The sequence below is a fragment of the Chaetodon trifascialis genome, chromosome 4, assembly GCF_039877785.1.
Source record: "Chaetodon trifascialis isolate fChaTrf1 chromosome 4, fChaTrf1.hap1, whole genome shotgun sequence".
In the NCBI taxonomy this organism is placed as follows: Eukaryota; Metazoa; Chordata; class Actinopteri; order Chaetodontiformes; family Chaetodontidae; genus Chaetodon; species Chaetodon trifascialis.
This window is the reverse complement of record NC_092059.1, coordinates 23,940,318-23,965,614: the sequence shown is the minus strand read 5'-3', so window position 1 is coordinate 23,965,614 and position 25,297 is coordinate 23,940,318.

The window sequence follows — 25,297 nt, the reverse complement described above, 5'->3', positions numbered from 1 at the left end:
AACAAGATCAATGTTCTGTTTGGAACTACTGAGAGTTTCTTAAAATGTTTGTTGAACTGGAAATTCAACAATCACAGACAGACAGAGATCCAGGAAGTGCAGGGCAAAACACTTGGTCAGAGACTGATGGCTGAGGTATTTATCAGAGAACAGGAGATCAGACGAAATTAAAGGCAGGCAGATCTGGTAACGAGAGATCAATGTGATAATAAACGCTGGAGAGTCTTGCATGACCCGAAGAACAATCTGGCAATGAGTCAGTGAGTGAGAGCAGCTTAAATACTTGGCTGATTGGGGATGAAGATCAGGTGAATAAACCAGTGGGTGTGGCTGGCAAGGGTAATGAGAGCAAAAAAGTACTGGCTGGGCAGGCAAACAGATGAAAAGGAAATGGCAGCAGGTAAGAGACTGAATGCACTGTGAAAAGAGCTCCCCATCGAGGGGGGAAAACCTTTGTGTCACGGCTGCCAAAAGATGACAACACGCTACATCTTCTCCTCCTCGATGGTCACAGCGGGCATGTTTATAACAAAGAGTTTCTCACCTACATAAAGAAAAAAAAAAAAGTTTGCGTGATGAGTTACCCGCCACACACCACTCAAGCTCAGACAGCCTACAGAGCTATTTTAAAGCCTGAAGCACAACTGGTCTGAGGCATGCTTATAAGTCTGCTTTTTAAGCATCTGATGTTCTCGGCTGAAATTTCTTTTTTTAAGAGGCTGTGGTGCACAATTCTTTTAACCTAGCATAGAGATAATGGTATCATGGGAAACTAGACAACCTCAACCTAGGCTAAATTTTGGGAAGGGAAAGTGATGTCAAATACAGATAACGGCATCAGGAAAGTCAGGGCAAAGACCGTGGAAGGCAGAGAAAGGCTAAACTAAAGCTTTAAAAAAAAAAAAACTACCAGTCAAACTACCCAGTCTGGACATAGGGCAACAAGGATGTTTCTGTTCATGTCAACGTCATCACTACTGACTTCTTTGTATCCAGGGCAACAATGGAGAGAGCACTGCAGCCCCTAGTCCCTGTTTACATGCACCAAGGAGAAGTCTATCAGTATGCAGGGTATGGATACCCTGGAGGTGAAAATCACAAGTGGACCACAACCTGCAGAGCTGCAGCATAAAGACATTCCATCTACATCAACTGGAAGAGGCCAGGATGATGATGCTGCTCCATGAACATCAACTGAAAGAGACCAAAAGCTAGTGAGGCCCCCAGTGAGCTTCCACAATCTGCTAATGGCACCAAGACTAGAAAGGACGATGAGGAAGCCCTGTACAAAGCCACTGTTGTATCTCTTGATCACCCAGGAGCAGTTCCTCTTTGTAAAGGCAGCAAAAAATGGCAAAGGAAAAGCACAAGACAATGTTGTCAAACCAAAATGCTCTTGTGCCACAGCATGTTTAAATGCATAGCTTATGTAATAGTTTTCTATATTGAATTCTTAAGTAGAAAAGAGGCCTGTTTCTTTAATGAATCCCAAGTAACCAAACAAGCTGTCCCACAAAACCTGAACATGCTGCCTGAGTGAGAGTGGGTCATTGTGTGTTTGAAGCAGTGTAACTTTTAGAAAATGGTGTATTCCAATTTTTACATAAAATGTTAAGAAGGCCCAAAATAATTTAGAGAAACATCACTGGAGTGAATCAACTTTTATTGTTTTTGTGAGTCTGCTGGAACATCTACCAAAAAGCATCCCACATTACCTGAATTCAACATTTATTTGCCTTTGTGATTGATTGTCTGCAGTTTTAAGGGTTGGATTGTGCTGCAAGTTGTACAAACACTTCTCAGCAGAATTATCAGTAAGTTTTGATTGCTAAGCTAATAAGCAGCTAGTGTTAGCTAGTTATCTTTAGCTTACATGAAATAGCTACGTTGATGGTGGAGTATCAGCTAATGATATCTGTAGGGTAGATAGCTACAATACATAGCTAGTCTGAAGGGACTGAACTGAAACGGAATCAGTTTTGTTTGGGTTTTTGTAAAGTCATTTGGATTCACACTGCGATGCGGTGAGGTAATGGAAATACAGTCCCCAAAACAGGTACTGTATTCATTTGTGTTTGAAGTCACAACTTTATTTTAATAGATATAAAAAGTGACTTATTCAGCAGTTTAGTTTTTCAGTTGTTAACAGAAGAAACTTGTAACCTGGTGATATCACAATAAACAAACAAACAAACAAACAAATATCTGCCTTCATTTACTTTTCCAAGTCAGGTTGACTAATCCACGGTTTTGTTTAAAACTTGTGTGATAATCTTACCACTGGATCTACTTCTGGTAATGTCACAACATGACAGAGAATTCTGATTGGATTATACTTTTCTGTAGTGATACACAGCTACATTTTGAGGTCATTCCATTCAACTGCAGCACTGCTTTTGTCTCCTTTACTGAATGATGGTAAACATTTATTTAATCACACCATACTTCACAGTTGACTATATCTTACCAGAAATCTTTAGGCCAAATGCTTTGCACGCAACTAGGAGCTGGCAGATTGAACACTTGCATGACTTAATATCATTAAAGATCTGTCATCATGTTCTTGAGATGTTTGTTCTCATAGGACCTTGGGAGGTTTGTTATCCACAAGGCAATCAGCTTCACTTTCTGTCCCCTTCCCTTTTAACCCTCTTCTGTACATCATTCTTCATGTGCTTCAGTGAGATGTATGCTGCTGATGAACCACACAAGAACACTTGAAATCTTGAGAGTTTCATGTAAGTAGACTGTGACCCTGAAAGAGTAGATAATTTAAGTGTTTGCTTTGATTGAGTGGTCCTTATCAGTTGCATTCACTCAGGCTGGAGAATCTTTAGGTTACATGGTGGGATTGTATGAAATCATGAGTCAATTGAACTTTGTTGACACAGTCATACTTCAGGGGATGCAAGGCAGCATTAGCACATCAGGCAATAAAAATACAAATGAGTCATTAACACTGGAACAACAGAATAAATGGTTTGAAACAAAGATAAAACAAAGAACAAATCAATAAAATAATATAGTAAAAGAAGTGGCATATCACAACCAGATATGTCTTTACCTTTGACTTGAAGATCATTTCTTGAGACAAGTCCTTGATCTTTTGTCTATTTTAGTACAAATCTGTGTAGCATTGTAGCTAAAAGCAACCTCAACATTTTTGCATTTCATTTTAGGGGCAACCAACAAGCATCGATGGCTGACCCTAACCCTATTTTTCATTCCTTTGCTCCTTTTATGATTAATAATTAAGTAGCTGTTGCTATTTTCCATCAGGCTGGAAGCCACTGCACAGATGTAAGAACTTGTGCGGTGCTCAACCGTCTCAGGGGGAGGTCAGATAACACAGTGTCAGCCAAAAATTGCCTAATAGCTGCCGGATGGTAAGACCCAACAATTTATAGTCTTAGCCCGAGCAGCATGTTGTTTTGAAAGACAACCACTTTGACAACTATGACATGCTCCATGATGCTTTGAATATCATGGTTGTTGATATTCCTAATCCGGGAAGTCTTTCTCTGGCCCTTCTTGCCAGATCTTCTTTGTGTCCTGTCTAAATGAAGAGTTGACAAATTGTCACGTCTCGACATACAGTTCTCTTTATACATGCATGATATGGATATGTTCAGAGCCTCATCAAATTGGTAAACCGTGGTTGTTTTGAGCACAGGTGAACCCAAACAGAACGACAGAGCTTTTTCTTTTTCTCTCATGCTATAACACCCCTAGATGCAATGCTCAGACTGCAGCTCATGCTTGCATTGTTTTAAGACTTTTCAGATTACATGTTCCAGAAAGCAACAACGCGTGAAATCGATTAGCTTGGAGCGTCTGTGTTCTGTATTTGCAAGGACGTATATTCATATATTTGTGCCTTTACATTCTGCGCCAATTAATGTTGATACCGGACATCAGTTGTGACATGCTATATTGCCCAATGTGGATGTAAGTAGCGGGGATTCTAGGCTGTAAAGACCACAAGCTTTTTGGTCAGGGTTCACTGCGTTGTCTGACCTATTCTTGCCAGGCCACAGCAGAGCAATGATCACCTAATCTGACAGAGAAAACATCTGGAAAGACATGTATGTTGTGTAGTCTGATCCTGGCATTAGTTTTTGTTAGGTGATCTGCGGCTGTCCGAAAACATTTAGCAAACATCTGAGAGAGGAAAAAGTAGTCTATGGACAAGTTGGTTCCCATAGCAAGGACAGACAATTTTTGTGACAATCTTACATACTTATGTTGTTGTCATTGGTGAAGTTTGCCTGGTTCTCTGCAAATTAAGACAAATCATAAATATTCAGTGTCATCTTGTCTGAACAAATGCTAAACAAAAACACTTTAAGTCACCACAGCAGGATGTAAATCCTCCCTCCTTAATGTATTCATTTAAAGACTCATAAATTCAGCATTTAGTCAGACGAAAGCAGCCAGCCAGTGGATCATGCTGTGCATTGTGGTAGGGGGGTGAAGGCAGCGCAGCGACAGCTTGTCATTGTTTTTTTTTCCCATCCCTAATTGTGGTTTACTGACATGTAGAATAGGCATCTCTTGTTTGCTCTTGCTTTTGTTTTTCAAGGAGATGCAGCAACGCTGTGGATGTAGCTCTATAAATCAACTGATGTCAGTGAAATGCGGTTCAAAGTCTCTTAATGGGAAAGAGAAAGAAGTCATTTTGAGGTAACCTACTGTTAAAAACCCCGTGGAAAAATGATTTTACTCAAAGCAACCATTCTGTTCACGACTTTGCAATCAAGCATCAAAAGTACTGTATGTACAGTATGATGTGTTTTCTAAAGACATGATGCACATATTCATGTTGTTTACATATGTCAGTGTGGTGATGTGTGCAGGTTTTTTTTATTATTATTAACAAGAACAAAAGGTTTTAAAGGTGGATGGAGGAGGGAAGAATGGAGATAGATCTTTCTAGGTCCCCCTCAGGCAAAACAGAAAGAAAGTCTACACAGGCAAAACCACCATATGATCATCGCTCTTTAAGAAACTGTCATCGTTTTGATGATTAGTCAGGCAGATTTAAAGGATCTTTGAATATGCTTGAGAGAAAGCAAAGCACTGCAGCGACAGATGCCTGCCCGCCTTTTCCCATTAGGCAGTGTTTTAGATTGTTTACAATGAAATGTGCATAAGGTTGATTTGATGCTTCAAATAGGTTTGTACGAACCTTATTTTTGCATGTGATACAGGCACAGAGGAGAAAGCAAGATTTGGCCTTAGGCTCCATTTCCTGTTGTCATCGTCCCTGATGACTGAACTCTGCGTGTATGCAGCCTCCACCTTTTGCTTCTCCTTACAGCCTCAGCAACAACAAAGAAGGCGAAAGGATAAATACAATAATTGCAGGTATTGCAACGTATTTGCAATAAAGCCTGTGGAGAGTTCTATACAAATTTGATAGAAATAAGTTGACTCCAAAGGCACACATTTGAAGTAGCTTTTTTTTCTTAGACAGTATGAAGGTGAAGGAGGAAAATATTCTTCAAACGCTGTTGCTGAATGTGTCAGTATTTGAGAGTCAGCACAGCAGCACTCGCTTCGAGAAGGAAATAATTGGCTGCACAGTGCAAAGGCATGCACGTCAGTCTTCTTCAGTGCAGCCATGGATGATAACGCCTATGAATTGTGCATCTTTAAGCACTGGCTCTGTTCAGATGTTTGTGTGTATGCAATAAATATCCCTTAATGAAAGTCCACAATCAAAGGGCTACTTTTCTACTTTTCCAAGCTGCAACTCAACAACGTTTCCTTATAATTAATGTCTGTCCTTATTTGGATGTGTGGCTACTGATGGTTTCTCAATGTTGTGATTTGCACTCCTGCCATTAACATTTCTATTATAATCAACCATGATTGAATGCCTCTGAGAGGACTTCAAAGGACAATGCCAGAAGAGTCGCTGAGATGGAAAATGACAGGTTGTAGTATTCTGATCCCAGTTGGTGATCACCTTTTACAGAGAACATGCACATTCTGTATAAGTGTCTGGCTCTTGTTTTGCTTTAATAGGGACACAAGACAAATGACAAATGCACTGTAGAGCACACATTAGCTGAAACAATGTAACTTTCTCTTTTCTTATTGCAGCAACATGAAATGTGAATTTAACCAGCCTTCCTGGCAAATTGTCAGTGAATACTGTCTTTAATATCTACCTCCACATGAAGAACAGAAATTACAGTAACCAGGGGTATTGAAGCATAAATGAAGACATCCCACAGGCTTCACTGAGTGCAGAATTTATTATTTTCAGCGTAGTTCCCGTCGCTCCTCAATGACACTCTCACCTAAAAGTGCCCAGTGGCTTTCCACAGCTTGTCAGATTGTCATATATGGAAAGTACCCACAGCAGCGGCAGGACAGGAAGACACTAATAAGGTGACAAAATACAGAGCCAAGCATTTTCTAGGGGGAAAATGCTGCCACCATGATTTCATATAGAAAAGAAAATTAATGTGCTGTGCAGCTCCAATCCTGAATCTTATCTGTCCCCTCAGAATTTTTCAATAGTTATTGCTACCGAAATTATTGGATTTCTCCAGGCTTTTTAGAAGGGAAAAAAAGCTGGTGTGATATACTCTGTATTTGTAGCTAATGCATAATGATTGACAAAAAATGCTGCCGCAGTAACATTCATCTTTTCTTGACCAGTGGCTTTTTGCATGTATTTATTTGGAGAAAATGGTGGAGAATCACGATGCTCAACTATACAGAAAAATAAAGCAATGACTGCTGATGATTAGGAAACAAATATTCTGGACTCAGTGAGTATGAAAATGAAATATGCTTGACTTCAACATGAAAACATATCCCAACAAACATGTAAAAGCAGCTTCAAAGTCTAAATTCTCCCAGCCAATGTTAAAGCTGAAGTTATAAATGGAAATTTTTAATTGCTGCAACTTGATAGCTGATGTCAATTAAGAAGCCCTGAGGGACTCAGTTGTTTTGAAAAGTGTTCATCGGAACAAAACTGATGCATGAGGGCCAATGGATAGAAGTTGCAGATCTTTTCATGAGTCTCTTGTCATGAGCTGCTCCATTGTGCTAATGAACCTCACTCTAAGCTCCGCATCCACTGGAGAATCATTTCTAAAACTGCACCCTCTCATCAGCGCTTCATGGACTTAAACTCACAGCTGTCAGTTTGATTCACAACAGTCACCGGCTTGGCATAGAAAGCAAAAATGCTGCTCATAAATGTATGATTCAGAGGAAGTCCATACTGACAGACGTGCTATACATAGGAAGACTTAAGGGAGAACTTCTCTCAAGGCTATCTGAAACACCTGCACAGCCTACTGCACCATCCATTAGATATAAGCTGGTCTCTGATGGCCTATTCTCAATTGGATGAGATCATTAGTTTTGCTTGAGCCCCTATCACTACATAGCCTTAACTGTTCTCTCACAAGGGACTTCCACCTGCAGTCCTGTGCATTGCTTCCTCCCCTGTGCCTCCTCCGCTTTTCACATTTCTTCCCCCTATGATGCCCCATCATCCTTTACTTCACAGCTGTAGTCTTTCTCTTTGTCTCCACCCTACATCTTGTCTTCTTCTCATGAGCTATTTTCTCTTTTAGTTTCCTCATCCTCAGTTATGTTTTTCCATATTTTCATCCTCAGTTCTCGACCAACTTTCCACTCCTCTACTCACTCCCACATTCACTTTCTACATTTGTTCTTCTCTCTATCATCCCTGCCTCCTGTGCTCCCCCTCCTCCTCTCTGCTCCTTTCCTAACTCATCCACTTTTTTCTCCTGTCCTCCCTGCCTTGCTAAACACAGCCCCACATTATCCCCCTCCTGCTTCTATCAGGGGTAGCTAGCCTGTCAGCCCCAAGCCTTAGTTAATCACTCAGGCAGCCAGGCAGTCGGGCAGCTCGCTGCTAGCTCCCTGGACACTAATAGCAAGACAAGCAGAGAGTGAGAGTGGGGAGGAGGGCGGGGTGGACTCATTAGGAATACAGGTATTTAAGGAAATGGTCCATTTCAAATCAAAAGATCATTTGTCTCCTGCTCAAGTAAAGGCTTTATGTGAGGCAAGCTGGAGTTATATTAGGTCAGCTGCAAATGTGAAGTGATTTGGTTTTGCTGCTGGCTATGCCGAGGCCACTGTTGACATTATCAATTTGAGGCTTGAAAAATACTTCTTGTGTTCAGATGGCATCTTTTATTCCCAAAAGAAAGCTTGGGTTTGCTACCCGAAGGCGTTTTTTATGCTGACTCCATGTTGCTGCCGTGCCGATGGGGCAGGACTCGATAAAGTTGAAATATAACCTCCATTTGCACAACGACATTACTTCAAATAAAAAAAAGGTTGCTGTCAGGCCTCTGAGGTGATCAATGCTTTTCAACAAATTCCTCATTGCCCATTGTGTGTTTGCATGACCAGATCAATACTAGGGTGAGTAAAAAATGCATACCTAACAGGCAAATGCAACTAAGAGGTGAATGACAACACTTTTTATCTGATAAGACGTGATCCACACGACAACTCCTTGTCTTCCTTTTAACTGATCCATTTTTATGTTCAAGGGGTAAAAACAGTCACACTTGAACTGAGTTGTATTACAAGGTGTTAGGTGAGACTGTGTACCTTTTCAAAGATGAAATACACTCAACAGTTTAGCCCTGCATGAAAAAATGCAGTCCCCTCATTTCCAGAATTTGAATGAGGCCAGTTGACCCAGTGGGGCTGCCAATGAGGAGGCCACTAGTACAAAGGTTGATCCTGACCTGGCTATTAGTGTCCAATATGATTTCAGCTGAGCCAAGGGCTGAAATTTGTATACAAAAAAATAAAAAAGATAGAATAATTGCCACATGAACTTAATTGCGTCATGATATAAACCACCCCGTGTCTGATCAGCCTTCAAACTCATGGGTCTGTAACTCAAACTGAACTTCCTGGAATGTATTTCATGATTCAGTGGTAACTGAGGCAAACGCCACCACCACACCTGAGAGTTGTTTTGAAGCAGAGCCATTTCAAAAGCCTCACTTTGTCTGGTATGACCAGAATCTCACATTGGCTAATGTTAGCAAACTTTAGATAATTTGGTGACTTTTTGTCTTATTGAATTCTCCACTTAAGGTACTGTTATGTCAGAGATAAACATTCAAAAGTTTTTGTCACAAATGTACAACAGAAACTCACCAGAACACATGTTCTTCTGATGCAGTAGTGGCCACCACTAGAATACAATTTCCCATTCATAATCACTACAAAAAAGAATCACAAACATGCTGAAATGACTGTATTATCTCAAGTCCAATAAGTAACAAAGTGTTTATATAACACATTCTGTTAGTCTTAAGTCTTAAAAGACATAAAACACAGACACAATACAAGACTCAAATATGCATGAAAAAGTACTCAAAAGCCATATCAGTATATTATTTTTGTGGAGTTCATGGCAGTGAGGAGTCAGCCTGAGAAGGATTCTTATTTGCATGCTCCATGGGCCAGAAGGCATTGATGCCTGAAGAATGTTTTTAGCAACCGGGCCCAGTGAGCAACTGTCATTGGAATGAATGTGGTGTCATCTTGGAACATAATGTCTTTATACATTCATGCTGTGGTCCTCTTCCATGCACTGTCAGTCAGATGACCTAATGCCGAAGTCTTTAAAGCAGCTGACTCTTGGGAGACAAAGAGAACGTCACTGCAGCATTATACTGTCATTGCCACTTGTGGCCATAGTGGGCACTGTTGAGCAAAAGTTGCTTGGTTGAGCTTCAAGGGTATGTAAAGGTATTGATATACTGAATAAAACCACAAAGCATTCACAACAATTACAACAGAGCAGATGCCTTTTTAGAGTTATGTTATGCAACGCAGGTGTTTCTGTTATGGTGTCAATTCCAAGCTGTCTAACAAATTGCCCATTATATCAATTAACAGAACATTCAACACTTGCTGTACAAAAAAAGAAAGCAAAAAAAAAGCAAAAAAAAGAAAACTGAAGCTGCAGCAGTACCGCTGGTGCAGAGGAAGTGGACCTGTCACCGTGTTGACATCCCTACTATTAGAGGAACATTCTCAGGTGCAGTGGCTGGCAGTCTCCAGTGTTTACCGGGGAGCATCATTAGCCTGGCGTCTCACAGCCTTAAAATGTCATATATCCACAGTAATGAACTGAGAGAGCACGCACTATTCCCAAACTTCCCTGCTGCAGCACCCACATTAATCCAAATGCTCAAACTCTGCCACTCGAGTCCCTCCACTCATTAACAGTGGCAGATATCAAGATAGGAATAATGAGGAAGTGCCCGCAAGTCAGGACATATATTAAGGAAATAGAAAGAGCAGGAGGGAGAGAAGAGAGAGGGATGGAGAAGAGAGAGGGAGATAGAGAGAGAGAGAATAAATCCTGTCATAAATGGGAAAATACCCCTGAGAAATGACTTGGATGACAAACAGCATGCATTCATATTGTTTGGAGACAGTGACAGCCTCTTCTTCTAGTGCACGAAACATAATCATAAGAATGTACAACTCCTGTAAAGTCTAACAAAGTGTTTAATAAAGGCTGCTTTCATACAGAGCGTGGGTTTGTAAAGGATGTTCATGACATTCAGCTGAAGACGCTTCAGAGTTTTATGCAGTTGGTTTCAGTGTTGGAAAGCAACAAAATACAATTACTCTGCATGCATTTCATGCTACTTTATACTTCTATTCATGACAGTTCAGGGGCAAATATTGTACTTTGTTATTGGTTAAAATAATATTTTATTGATGCCAAGGGGGAAATGCACTAGATATAAAAATAATTGATTAGGTTCACCTTTATTAGCTGCAACATTTAAGTGATGAACACATCTATAATTATAATCCAATAATATACATTTTTCAAAAATAGGCCATTCTAAAGTCTAAAACAGTATTTTTGAGCATGTCCTGCTGCAATATTAAGAATAGTGCTGTATATCAACATTAAGTATATCTTCATTAAATATATAGTATGTTGGAGAGAGGAATTATTAGCACTACTTCTGGGAGCGAATCCATATTTTTATTTGAGAACATACTGTGCAGAGCTTCTGACTACATTCCAGCCACAGCCCAGGATGCAAATACACTGTAGCAGGGTGTATTCAGTATGGCCCAAAGGACCAAGATAAAAGCAGTGCAATATTGTTGTTAATGCAGTACAACAAATGATTCATTTGGCTTATTCCAAATTACAAATTATTAGGAAAACCTGTTGAATATAGAATATTTCTTCAAGCAAAATGACATTAATACCTGTTCATGTTCAAATATGAACTATTGTTTCTAAGTTACTATTGTACGGGTATTATTTTTTTAAGGTGTATCCCTGCTTACGTGGTGGCATCATATGGTAATATCATATGCGTGTATTGGTTTTAGGTGACTTAAAACCATCAGACAGTTACAGTCACCCTTCGCCTGGAAGATGCCTTGGCTGCTAAGATGATTTACTGAAGATTTACATATGAGAGTCCCTGATTAGGTATTCCTTTTCACTCAGACACTGCATGCATCTTCATGAGCATTTGCATTTATAACAGATCCACTTGCTGTACCTTGATAATACTTTGAATGCACAGTGCATTGTGGGAAAAGGAATCATACACATAAGTCAAAAAGGCATAGCTTTTTTTTTTTTTTCTTTTGGCACTTTTTTCCTTCCAAAGGTGTAAATCTAATTTATTAATGAGAATCACAGGCCAGCTGCTTCATCTGCAAATCTATGTGAAGGCATTTAACAACTTCACATCATGAATAATTATCTCAGAATTTCTAAGTGTCATCAGCTGCACAGACCAATTCCTATTACAAACCCATACATCAACGGAGGAAATTATATCAATATGAAATTTTGCCAAAGCATTACTGTGAGGGTATTGACTGAATATTGTTTTTCATTTCAGAGCGTCACAATATATTGCAACTCATTACACTTCTCCGCTGTCAGGATAATATGTCATTCTACTCATCTTTTGATAAATATGGAGGCCAAACGACCAGCGTCTATCTGTGACTCGAAGATTTATCACGAGTCCGCCTTGTGCAACAAATCTAAATAGACTATGTCACATTTTAGAGGACTTTCAAATCCTAGTTTGACGAAGCAGAACTGTGTATGAATTAAAGGTTACCCCACATCAATATAGAACAGTTTGATATTCTTTCTCCTTCTGGCTAAGGAGTGAAACTCAGCTGTACTATAGACTTACTTTTTGAACTTTTAAAGGTATACTATGCAGGATAATCCCTCTCAACCATTACTTATGACCCACAGGTAGTGTGTGGCTGTCTATCTATCTGCAGAGACCTATCCATTGCATGTATTTTCTTATTTTTTTTTAAGTTTGCTGTATTCGGGATATCTCTGTGCTCAAACCTTTGTGTGTATGCCCTTATCTTATGGTGACGACCAGATGCCAGACCTTAAACAGCACACATCCATGAGGAAGCTACGAAATCCCATACACAGGGCCAGAAAAATACAAATATAGCGAGGTTCACCTTGCAGTGAATCTGGAGTTGGCTGACAAGCACTGATAGAGAGGAAGGGGATGAAAAGTGATGCAGAGTTGGCCTGTTTTCTTTTGGATAGGTAAGTGCCAGCAGGTACAGTAACCTATTATGATGCACTTTCATATCAGCAAATGTAACAATCCAACAATTAAAGCCTGCTGTGTACATACAAGCAGCGCTTTTGGTGGCATTGAGCCCCGGAGGAGACGAAGTTGTGGTTACAAACAGTAACCAACAATTGCTGCATAGTGCACCTATAAGTGCAGAAAATCTAATAAATACAAACAATGCCAGTGTGGCATCGGAGGTTAATACTTACATGGCTGTAAACTGTGAACTGTGATTATAGCATTGCTCCAACCTTTCTAAAACTCTTAACATGGGTGGGAAGCTTGTGTCAAACTTTCATATCAATGCCGTGCTGCACTATATTGTTTACAGGAAGTGTCAGTTAGCTATGACTCAGCAGGACTTCTGACAAGTGAATGAGTCACCGTCAGACCATTAATTCAGGCTGTGAGCTGGCTCGGATGTGCCACCTAGTTGTGATTTATTCACCAGTAGTTTGGTGATCATGAACATGACTATGGTATGACTAGATCCCTGAACCCTAGATCACGCTCCCTTAGGACTTTGGGAATCGTTTTTCAACATTTTGAGATCTTTTTTCAATTGCTGAAATCATGCAAAAAAATATCAACTTTATTGTATCAGGAATAGCAGTCAGTCTCAAAATCATCAAGACATCTGACAATTTGACAACTAACTAACAACTACAAGATATTTTAAATACAAAGTCAGAAGGATTCATTGGAGTAAAATCTGAAATGAGAAAAATCTTAATGACAAAATAAACATCCATCCATCCATTTTTTATACTGCCTATCCCTTTCGGGGTTGGGGGGGGGGCTGGAGCCTATCCCAGCTGTCAACGGGTGAGAGGCGGGGTACACCCTGGACCGGTAGGCAGTCGATTGCAGGGCAACACACAAGACAGACAACCATTCACGCTCACACTCACACCTAAGGGCAATTTAGACTCACCAATTAACCCAATGAGCATGCTGTTGGTCTGTGGGAGGAAGCTGGAGTGCCCGGAGAGAACCCACGCATGCACGGGAAGAACATGCAAACTTCACACAGAAAGGCCCCACCCGGGGATCAAACCGGCAACCTTCTTGCTGTGAGGCACGCGCACTACCTGCTGCGCCACCGTGCAGCCCCGACAAAAAAACAAATAAATAATAAATGAATTAGTCTTTTTATAAGCGTGCTATCAAGCAGACTTGCTGAAAAGTGTCACATCACACATGAAGAACATGATAAGCTGATTGGAGTGTCTGCACACAAAGCATGTTTGGGTTTCTGTTCATGTCGAATTGATTGTGAATGACAGAAACTACTTATGCAGGCCATTTTACATCCAATCTAGACTCCAATCAGTTTATCTCCCAGCCGCTCATCACACTGACAACTTGTTCCTCTTATCTTCTCGACACTCAATTCTCGTGTCTCATGTGGCTAGAGCTTCAGGACACTGCTCATCAGTTTTGATCACCGTGCTGGATTATTGTGATTTGCAGAAGAAATGCATCCCCAAAAGTGGCCTCCAGTAAAAGTGAAACACAATGCCGACTTTTTCGGCTTTTCAGAATTGCTGATACACACTAGTGTTCACAGAAGCCCTCATTTGCTGCCCAGCTGACACTGTGAGTCTGTTTACATGAGCAGAGTGGACAGAGTGAGATTTTACCTGGAGCAATGAGCAGCTTTTTGGACAGTCACTGTGTCTGTGCTCTCCTGCTCCAAGATCACTCCATCCCAGGAGCAGATGCCCCATAATGCAATTGCTAGTCAGGCAGCATCCGCCACATTACTCACTCCATTAGCTGCAGTCAGACTGAACGAAATATAGAATTTTCCAAATGCTATGAACAAAAATACAAGTGTTTGGTAACAATAAATGATGGAGATGGTGAAGGACAGTGTGGAGGCGGAGAGAAAGCAGGAAAGAGGAAATAAGGGTTTTGGGAGTGGAGTAATAACTGATTTGTGCTTGCTGGGAGTGGAAATTGCTTCCATTCTATGTTCTGGTTTGTGTAGAGAATAAAATCACAAAATGGTAGTATTTTAGCATTTCCATGTAACTTTTTAAATGCCATGACTATTATATCTAACTTTAATTCCCACAGTGAGAATATATATCTTTTTTTTTTTCAAAGATTTTTCCATGTGTTAACCCAAAATCAGTGTACTTGAGGAAGGTAGCCTGAAACATTCATGTTTCTCAAGTCGACTGCAATTAATAATAAATAATAAAAGAAAATTGTTTAACAAGTAAGGCTTGTTCATTTCTTTCTTCTTTTCTCTTTTTTTTTCTGGGGAAGGGATTCTTTTCTATGCAGGGAATCGTACATAGACCTAATGGTCTTTTTCGTCCTCTAATCTTCCATCCACGACTGGATGAACTGAAATTCTTTACTGATGCTTTGAGCATTTTTTAAACATTACATTCATTTCTCTTGGGCCAGTGAATTGATAAAAACAGACAATTTCTGAAAACCAAAACCCCAGAACACATGCATTCACCACAGCCTAAAACACTTGAACTTTTCTCATTAAATGCCACCATGGCTCTGTTAGCCTCTCAGAGTTGAGCTATAGTGGGGCATCAGCTTTGATTGCTCCCTGGCCTGGAGAGGGGTTGCAGACCTACACGCAGGGCGGCAGTGGGCAGGTGCAGGAAAAGGCCCTGATAATTGGCTGGCTAGTGTGTTCAGGCCTCCAGTGGGGCTGGGCTGTGACTCCTGAGGAAGACACACAAAATGAGCTACTGCATCAAAAATTGAGGTTGGCAACCTCCATGCATGTCTGGGCGATTTTTCAAATGAGCATTTCTCGGCCCCAGAGGAAACCACGGTGCTCCCGCTATCATAAGCAATTGGAATAGAATTGGACACAAAATACTTTTTTGCTGGCATGCATAAGTAGGTTGGGCAAAAGGGCAAGCTGTGATGTTCAAAGAGTGGTGGATAAGACAGCAGGAACAAAAAGAGACACGTGTTTTATTTTCTAAAGAAATGAGGTTAGCATATTTTTGTTACTGTAGTTTTTTCTTGTCACCCTCACATTTCCTTTTCCTGTCTTTAGAGAATGAAAAGAGATCAGAGGAATGGGTTTTGAGTACTACTAAGAAATATAAGGACTGCATGGTGCATCCTGCTGCCACTGACAGAGCTTTGAAAGCCCAGAGCAGAAATAGCTCCATTTTCAATTCAGAGGCTCTAAACCGCTTTTTAAAGTTTGATAAATGTTACTGTAGACAAGTGTGTTACCAGCTTTCTGTAGTCCAAAGCAGCTATAATAATACAATGGCCTGCATTGTTTTTCAGTTGCTTATAGCTTAGTATTCAAAGACACAATGAAATGGCACAGTGACAGTTCATTCTTTAACATGCCTAATGTGACAAATTTTTGAGACAGAAAATGTGAATATAATTTCAGGTGGGATTTGATCAAACTGTTCAGAAATTTGATTCGACTGTTCAAAAGTGGGTGTGATAGCAAGCACAGAGACTCTGCAGAGCAACACTTTCACCCACACCTGACTCACTGGCAGTGGATAAGAGAGAATTTACTGCAAACACTCAGACAGCAACTTGGAAATGAAGAGAAGCTTTTGTAAGAAATTTTTGCCAACTGATATCCAAACACGCAATTCCAACCCTTGCTCATGAAAATTAATGCTTCATGAGCAAGCTACTGCTACTACAGACACTAGAGTTAGCTGGTCGATCCATATCTAATTAAACTGGATTAATTTTAGGTACACGCCGCCATGTATGTTATGAGTTATCAAAAAATAAGACAGGACGGTCTCCAAATGGTGAAATGTTTGCTGTGGGTAAAACTGTCTGACATATTCAAAGAGTTAGCAAAACAGTTTTAGCAAAAAAAAGGGAAGCAGGATAAGAACTTTGGGTATTTGTTTTCACTGTTTTATTCACTGTTTCATTTTGCATTATTCTGTTTAATCTTGGTCACTTAGGGGTCATAGAAGGAGCTGAACACATTATCTGACAGTTATCAACTTAAAGTTGTTATAAGACGTTGTGCAGGATCAGGATCTGGGACCTCTAAGAACTTGACTGTATGTGTTCCAACACCTATTGCATGGATCCACCAAAACCTGCTGTAGCCAGTCAGAACACTGAAGCAATGAGGATGAGAAGTGTGCAACTGCAAAGTAGAAATGTTAAAAATACCGTTATATTTGCTTTTCTTTTTCAACAGAAGAGTAGCATGATGCTTCGAAAGAAGTCAAGATGTTGATGATGACACATGGCTAGTTATGGTGATAATGGTAGCGAGCAGGACCAGTAAAAGGAGGCTCCAGTGGCAGCTTCCAGGTTTGTCTCTGCTTGATCGAGTAGCCACGCGATTGGAGTGGTTTATGCGTGGTTGGGAACTGATTAGGGTTAAGATTACCCATCAATCACTGACAAGGTTCACACAGGAGCAGGAGGCTGCCACAGGAGCAACTAGCTAGGCTAAACAGCAGGAGGAAGTATGAAGCAAGTTGGAGTCATAGGGAGAAGAAAGTACTTTCAACAGAGAAGATTTTAGGTCACAATCAATGGATGGGAATCCAGCAACAAAACACTTAACCAGAGGCCATTAGCTGTAAGAACCTGAGTACCATACATTCTCTCAAGTGGGGCAGTTGCCGGATAAAACTGGATGTAACAAGCTTATTGAGGAGTTGATGGTGCTTTGTACAATGTTGGCCTGAGGATGGAAGTGCAATATATGGAGAGACTAAAGTGTAATTGCTGTGTCAGCACTATGATTTGACAGCCCATGCAGTCATTCAAACTTACAGGGATCACAGAGACTCAGATGGGAAAGGCATCCCTAATTAACGGAAAGATCTATCTGTTGTTGTTAATAGCATTCCGATATCAAGTGTTGAGTGTGAACATGGATTAACTCAATTGAACTTGATATGCACCCCAAACCTGTAGTCTTACTGCATATATCACAGTTAAGAAATTAATTGCACAGTTAAGAAATTAATTGCTGATTGCAAGTGCTGTAAGCCCAATGTGATGATGAGGGCATCTGTTTATACCATGAAAAGAAGGAAAAAATATTCACAAATTATTGCCATAACATTTGTATTATGTAAAATACTTGAAATTGAGGCCCTCACAAGACTTTTTTTCCTTCCACAAAAAGCTCAAGGCGGAATGCAAAAGTGACTACTACTAACGTGACAGCCCTCATCCAAACCACACTGGAGCATGCATGCTCTCTGCAAACCTGAACTAAGTTCAATCATATTCTGTTGACACTCCCAGTCAGGCAGATTGTCCTCTGCCTGGGTTGATCCCAGTCAGGACCAGCAGCAGGCCAACTGTAAAATCTATACAATCTGTGAACCATAATGGCACTCATGTAGAAAGTCTTATTCATATTAAACCTGCTGCATTTGTCACCAATGCCTCTACATGAGCTTTAAAAATGCACTGCTCATTGTGAGACTTTAAGTTAACAAAACTGTCCTTGTTAATGATCAAATGTACCAATAAACTTTACAGTATTCTGCTCACTGAGATCCGGCTTGATAAGACAGGTAACAAAGACCTGATTGAAATAACACCTGCTGATTTTACATTTTGACATTGCACAAGAAGCAATCGAAAGGGTCAGGGGTCACTGTCCTACATGCTGAGTACTGAAACTGTAAAACTGTTTCTCTTGGTGATGGTTAAATGCCTTTTTGGTTGCCTATCAGATAATCTTTTGCATATCATTAATGGATCCCAACAGTCTGGTGTTTTCACTCAAGCATGCTGTTTTTACTTCATAACTGAAAAAGAGCAATTAAGACCTATCCATAAGTAGAAATTATAGACCGATGTCTAAGCTTTCTGTTATTTGTGAAACCCTTGATAACTTGTTTACAAGCAATCATTTAGGTTTATCTCCACGAATATGTGCAGCTGTATAAGTGTGCTTTCCTGCCAGCTGTATATTGTGCAGTTGTCTCTGTGAGGTCCTGATGTACAGTATAAAACACAGTCAAAACCTGAGCTATCTTCCCAAAAGTAGTATATTCTTCTGCTAATGACAGTGGAACAGGGGGGCTAAGTCTTCGAGGGTTACAAAGTACTGTCACTGCAGAAGGATAGGATGTTGATTAATCATTAAACCAAAAGATGGGACTAGTGACGTGCACTTTGGTATGTGTGTGAAAGCGGAAGATCTGACATGGCATCATCTGGCATGTTTCAAATTGAATGCATCATGGAGGACTCAGACACGTGTGGATAAAAATGGATGAAAGTGCATTGAGAAGTCCAAGATGATGCTGCGCAGGCATCTGCTGCTGTCATCCCTCTAAAGAGGGTCATGGATGTGTACAAGGCTCTTGTGGAGTGCGTCTTTTGCACTGTAGGCTTGTGTGATAGCATCACAGAGTCAGTGAGACAGATGCTGCTTTGACAAAGCCATGTCTTGTGTTTGCAATCTGTAATGAATGAACAGTTGCTGTGTCTCCTTGTGTCACCAGGCAGAGCCAGTGAGATGCTTCTTCCACCTTGTTTCTGTGAGGCAGGGGGAAGAGCCCCTTGAATAAAATAACTCTGGACCCAAATGAGCTTGTCAGGACTTTTTGGTGTAAATTAGGGATTTGGCTAAAGTTGCTGCTCCTGTCCTCACTGATAGAGAGACAGAATGATGAGACGGACAGAGCACATAGATCACTCACTCTCTTAGCTGACGTCAGCACTAGGAGGGGCACTGTGAAACGATTGCTTGTTCATTACTGCCATGGGAAGGCTGTCTCAAAAGAGCCGTGATGCTGGAAAGACATAGCAGCATGAGCATTCAGCCCCTTGTGTTTGAACCCTGTTTGTGAAACAGGTCAGAGCAGGAGGACGTGACCGGACTGTGTCTGCCATACTGTGTGTGTATGTGTGCGGTGGCAAGCCTATGTTATGTGTGGAGAGCATATGTCTGTGTGAAAGAAGCTGCAAAGTGCTCAATAGGAGCATAAGCGAACTGGCTGAGAGGAAACTGTTTTTTAAGGAAAAGACGTTGGCCCTCAAAAGGCCTGTTGCTTTCCCTTTGCTCGGCTGGATTGAGACACACATTCCCTGCATCTCATTATAGCCACTGATATTACCGTTATTTTTGAGGTGGCTTGATGGGCAGGTTGGACCAGGTGCACAGTGGCCGCTGGTTGTTGCCAGGGAAGCATGGTGCCTGCTGAGCCACAGCTGGCTGGAACAGCTGGTGCCGCAACAGATGCATGTGGAGGCACATAGGGAAGCACTTAGAATATGTAGTTACCCAAACTGGGCCTTCATCAAGACCACAAAAAGACACAAAACAGAGAGCGGAAAAGGATCATAAATAGAACAATATTGTCATCCCTTACATTATGGGAGTATCTGAAAAACTCAGGAGGCTTTTTCAACAAGTAGATTAAGATTAAGATTTACTTTATTTATCCCAGCACACATGTTACAGGAGGGAGACTGCACACACGCCATGCTTAGTGAAATTATTTCTCCGCATTTGCCCATCCTGGAAAGTCCTTCCTCCACGGCAGACCAGGAGCAGTGGGCTGCCAGCCGACAGTGGCGCCCGGGGACCCAGTTCCTTTCATCACAATTGGTCAGGTGGTGCATGTTTGCATGTTTTTAGTGGGGGTATATTTATGGAGGAAACCCCAGGTGAGCATGGGGAAAACATGCAAACTCCACACAGAAAGGCCCTTTTTTCCTCGCGCAGCAGGCACTGAAGGCATGGTGGAGGACACGCTACCAGCGCCCACAGTGGAATTTCGAAATGGGACCTTCTAGCTGTGAGGTGTTACCACTTGTTCCACCGTGCCACCAAACTAAAATAGCAAATAGCACATCCCTATGCACTTTACGCCTAGTAACACAGGCAGAAGATTGTTCGCCCCAAGAATAAAACACCCTGGCACAAGTAAAGCAATGCAGTGTACGCAGTCCATTGCAGAGAAGAATGCACAGACTTTCACAGTGGGCAAACAAAACAACCACTTCACAAGCACATGGCAGACAACACAGGAGAGCCAACACCAAAAGTCAAGTCTCAGCAGTCCAATGAGAATCATCACAGAGCCACATAGCCTTCCCACCAGTTAGCTGTCAGGTCAGTAGCAAGCAATATGAGTGTCACTGACTCCTGTGGAGTCTGTGGCAAAGGCTTGCACTTCCTGGAAAAGGTTGCCTTGTGAAGAAGTATGGTGACTAGATACTGCTCTAACAGTGGACAGAGGGAAAACATTTTTCTGTGTCTTTGTCAACTCTAGTGAAAGGCTTGTACCTGGAAACTGGTGCTTTCAGTTTTCCAGGTACCTCTCTGAGGGCCAGAGCTCTATGAAGCAAGGCCAGAGTGGGAGACATTTTACAGATGGCTCCTGGTGGTAAACGTCCCCACCTAAAAGGAGGGAAGACTGGATATTTGGAGCCCCATCCTTGTCCCATTGGGGAGATGGGAGATCTGAGAAGACAGATCAAGATGGAGGGAGCTGACTTGTGCTTGTCATCTGGATCGCTTTCCAGGATGTCTGTGAAGTCGTAGTTGAAGATTAGGCAGTGGTGTCCAGAGGGACACCCTCCACCCGGTGTGCCATGATGGCACCCATTCGCTGTTGGAGCTCCTTTGCAGGCAGGTGTGCAGAGTACTGACAGTCAGCCTGCAAAGTTAGTGGTAGCCCAGTGTGCTCAGCACCAAGAATGCCTCACAGCGTGGGTGAAGGTCTGCTGGCAGGATGTAGCTGGTTTGACAGATGAGGCGCAAGCAAACTTCTTTAAAACCTGTTAACTCTCTTACTTTTCATTAGTAGTCCTACCATTGAAATATTGTCATGTAAATTCCCTGTATTTTTAAAAGATTGGCTTTTATGTTGACAGGAGATTTAACTGCCTATTTGGTGTGTTTGTTACATTCCCCTCCAGTAAAGCAGGTGGTAGTATGTAGAACATTAGCTGTTAAATCTAGTAATGAGGAGCCATTCACTCAAACAGCACCCACCATCAAGAGTTATGTGGACAGTGGAAAAGGTGGTAGGCGCCCCAAAAATTCCCTTGTTTTCAAATCCCAGTGCTGACAGGTGTGACTTCATCATTGCGTCTGTTCTTCACTTGTTGCTCGACACTGAAGAAAATGAAGAAGCAGAGCTCAGGTGCTAATGGTGTTATATACTGTACATGATGACCTGAGAGAGGTAAGTGTACAGTGGTATATAGAAAATCAATTTATAGCGACAGCTCTTACAGGGCAAAGCCTACATGAGATAGAACAGAGCTCTTGTGAATGGGAGTGCTGGGAGTGAACCAATAAGTTGTGGGCCATAAAATAGAAAACAATTAGCTCAAAGACATTACAAAGTCATCATGTTTCTGGTGGATTGAAGTACAATATCTTTATGATTGACTCTAAAAACTGATGATGAGGTTGCTGGCTGAAAAAACAATGAGCTAAAAGAGGCTTAACAGCTCTGTGGAGACCCTTTCACCTCAAAGAAGCTTTAAAAGCAACCAACAGGACAGGGTAAACACAGTATACTAGCTGTAACCACAGGGATGTTTGCACTTGGTTTGCACTTCTCTTAGCTGTTTCCTAAGTTCAGAGTAAGATTGAGGGGTTCTAAGATTTCTACTTCATTATCCCAAATATTTTATCCACTTCAGAGCTATCTCGAAATCTAATGATTTGAGGTACAACGCTTGCTTCGGATCCAGTTTGCACATCACGCCTGAACAGAAGCTGATCAAGTGACACATTCGCATTTGGTCAATCACATTACTATTTTTATAGACTGCTGTGTTAATGTTACTTTCAGATGGAATTACTTTATGTGCTCCGATGCTTGTAGTCCATTAATTTAGTTTTATTGCAGCTAAATTGGATTCACTTACCCCCTCTGGCAAGGAAGCACAATGTGCATAAAAATAACTTATACCCCTAAACATTTGTTCTCAAAATATTCAGCTCAAGTACCTTGTAGGTAGGCCACATGAATGTCAACAACCTTCAAAACTCCTTCATGTTTCAGACATTTATTGTGATATGAACTGAATTACTCTCATCTTTTCATTTGAATTCTTCTAAAAGTCACAGGCTGCCTCTGCCAGACTAGGACATGTCTCACCGCCTACTTTAAGTTTCTGAGGGAATGCTTTCTCTGAGGATGTGGCATTGAGATGATGATAATATTGTCACCTTCACCCACCACATTCTGTGCAGACAGCGCTCTTTCATTTTCATCCGTTAGCATTATGTTTTAGTGCCACTATTAAGGCCTTATGAGTTTGCATGAGTGTTTTCTTTCCGCTGGAGAAAAGGCTGCGACTCTCTGGGTCACTTTGGGAATTGTGTCTGATTGCAGCTTGTGTGGTGAACTATGAAGTACATTTTCAAAGAGCTGCACAGATTGCTCTGTGGGGAACTGCAGCTAGGACTAAGCTGAGGAGAAACAACACAACGGTGAACAATAAAAGCAAAGCAGCACATGCTGATTGCAGAAATATTTTGACTGTCAAATCACAAACCGTCTGTCTCTTAGGAGGGAAATTCTTCTACTTGAAGAGTTATAAGTCCAGTCTTTTAAAGATCTTTTATTCTGTTATTTGAGATCTACACATATTTGTTACATGGAAAAGTAGCCATAAATTAAACAAAAGATAGTTTAGATTTTCTTAATTTGGTATGTATAATTAAGAATACTATTTATATTCAGAGTGAAGTCTGCTTTGAGGCAAAGACACATTTGTTTGCTTACCTTCCAGCTTTCAAACATGAATTATCACTCTTTGGAATTAAATTAGTTGTTATATTTTCTGAATTTAAAATGATGACGTTTTCTTTGTTTGTTTGTTTTTTTTTGTTTGTTTGTTTTTTTTTGGTTTTATACTATGCCAACCTAGAGTCATGATAAATCGTAAATCTTAGGTTAGCAGGCCCTGCAACCTACAGTGCCTCCCTCTGCGTGTTGCATGAGACCTGAAGATGTGACCTAAACTTTCCGTCAGCGAATGTAACCTTTTCCAATTGAGGTGTGTGTATGTGGTTAACTCTTGCTTCCCATGATGAGCTCACTTGTACCAGGTGTGTTCTGATTTTCATGTTTAAACCCAAAAATGCCACACGCTGACAGAGAGGAGACAGGTAACGGTCAGTAGTTTTAATAAGTATTCAGAGAATGTGCAAAAAGATGAATCCAGATGAATCACAGAGCTTAGATAAGACTGAGGAGGAACAAGCCAGATGAATGTCCAATTCTCTCAGAGGAGGCAGACAGACAGGGCATGGACAAAGACGTGTAAGGGTTAGGCATCTGACCACAGGAAAAAACAGGAATCAAAAAATGCTTAAGGTAATCTTCGCGGTCTCAGTCAGTACCATGCAGGCAGACTGACAATTCATTGTATACCTGGTGGAACACAGGAGCTAATGTGGCAGCAGGTGAGTCTTGATTGTCTGATTGAGAGCAGCTGTGCTCAGGAGAAGAGGATGCTGGACCCAACCTGTCAGCCACGCCCTGCAGAGGTACGCACAAGAGACAAACAGGAGACAAAAGGAAAGGGAAACAAGTGCTGTGCTTTTTTTTTTTTTTTTCATTATTTGCACTGACTGGTGGTAATTGTACTTTTACTCTCCCCTCCACTGCTTACACTACTTATCTGAGAAAGGTGTCGCTCTTAAATCCAAAGAGAACTATCACCAGTGTTGCGATCATTATTTCCATCCATGTTTAGTAGCTTGCAGTCTTCTTCGTCCTTGTCTTTGCTGGCACCTTACTGCATTTCTTGGCACATTACAGCCCCCTGTAGATCAGTGGAATAGAGTCAAATCATTTGCAGGTAGATGTAATAGATCTAAACAGTAACACACAAAAAACAGTTTCATAGAGCTACTAGAGGTCAAAAACTCCGCAGGGAGTTTCTTATTAACATAAACATGAAGAGAACCTTCATGTTAGCAAGACGGGCCTGTTGATTTCTTGATTTTCAATTACATAAACATACATTTAAATAGATCCTAGTGACACGAACATTTAAGCACCTGCAAACAGTGTTTGAATGTCTATTATTCAATTATTTTTGTTTTTAAAAAGTAGCTTTCAGTGCGAGTGTGAGTGGAGTGAAGCCAATGCATTCCTGGAACATAATGCTTGCTTTCACTAAAGCCTAAAACACATTTTGTCATTAAGCGCCACCACAGGTGTGTTAGCCTCTCAATATTGAGGTGTAGTGGGGCATCAGATTTGATTGCTCCTTGGCCTGGAGTGGAGCTGCACATGGGAATTTCAAGTGAATTTTGGATTAGTTTTACTTAAGATTAGATCTGGAACATAGTAAATGATGATACATTCAATAATATTGTCATGTTGCAGTATCGATCTACTGTACGATGTTTTTCAACCTTGTACCCTTGGAAATGAAACCTAGCAGGTTCATTTCATTACAAATCTCACATATTAAAGCTGTCTTCATCAGCGTTTGCTTTGACTGAAAGGTCTTTCATTTGAATTAAAGGGATGAGTGCGTATTGGCTGTAAAGCTGAAGTGTACTGATTTCTCTTCTCATCTCAAGGCCAAGCTCTCACACCCCTCAGCGCTGACAGAAACACCGCATCATTTAGTCATGTCCCAAATATCAGAGAGCTGCCATCAGCGAGCTTCTGTGTGAGTGTCTGATGATCCGTATGAGAGGTTGGAGA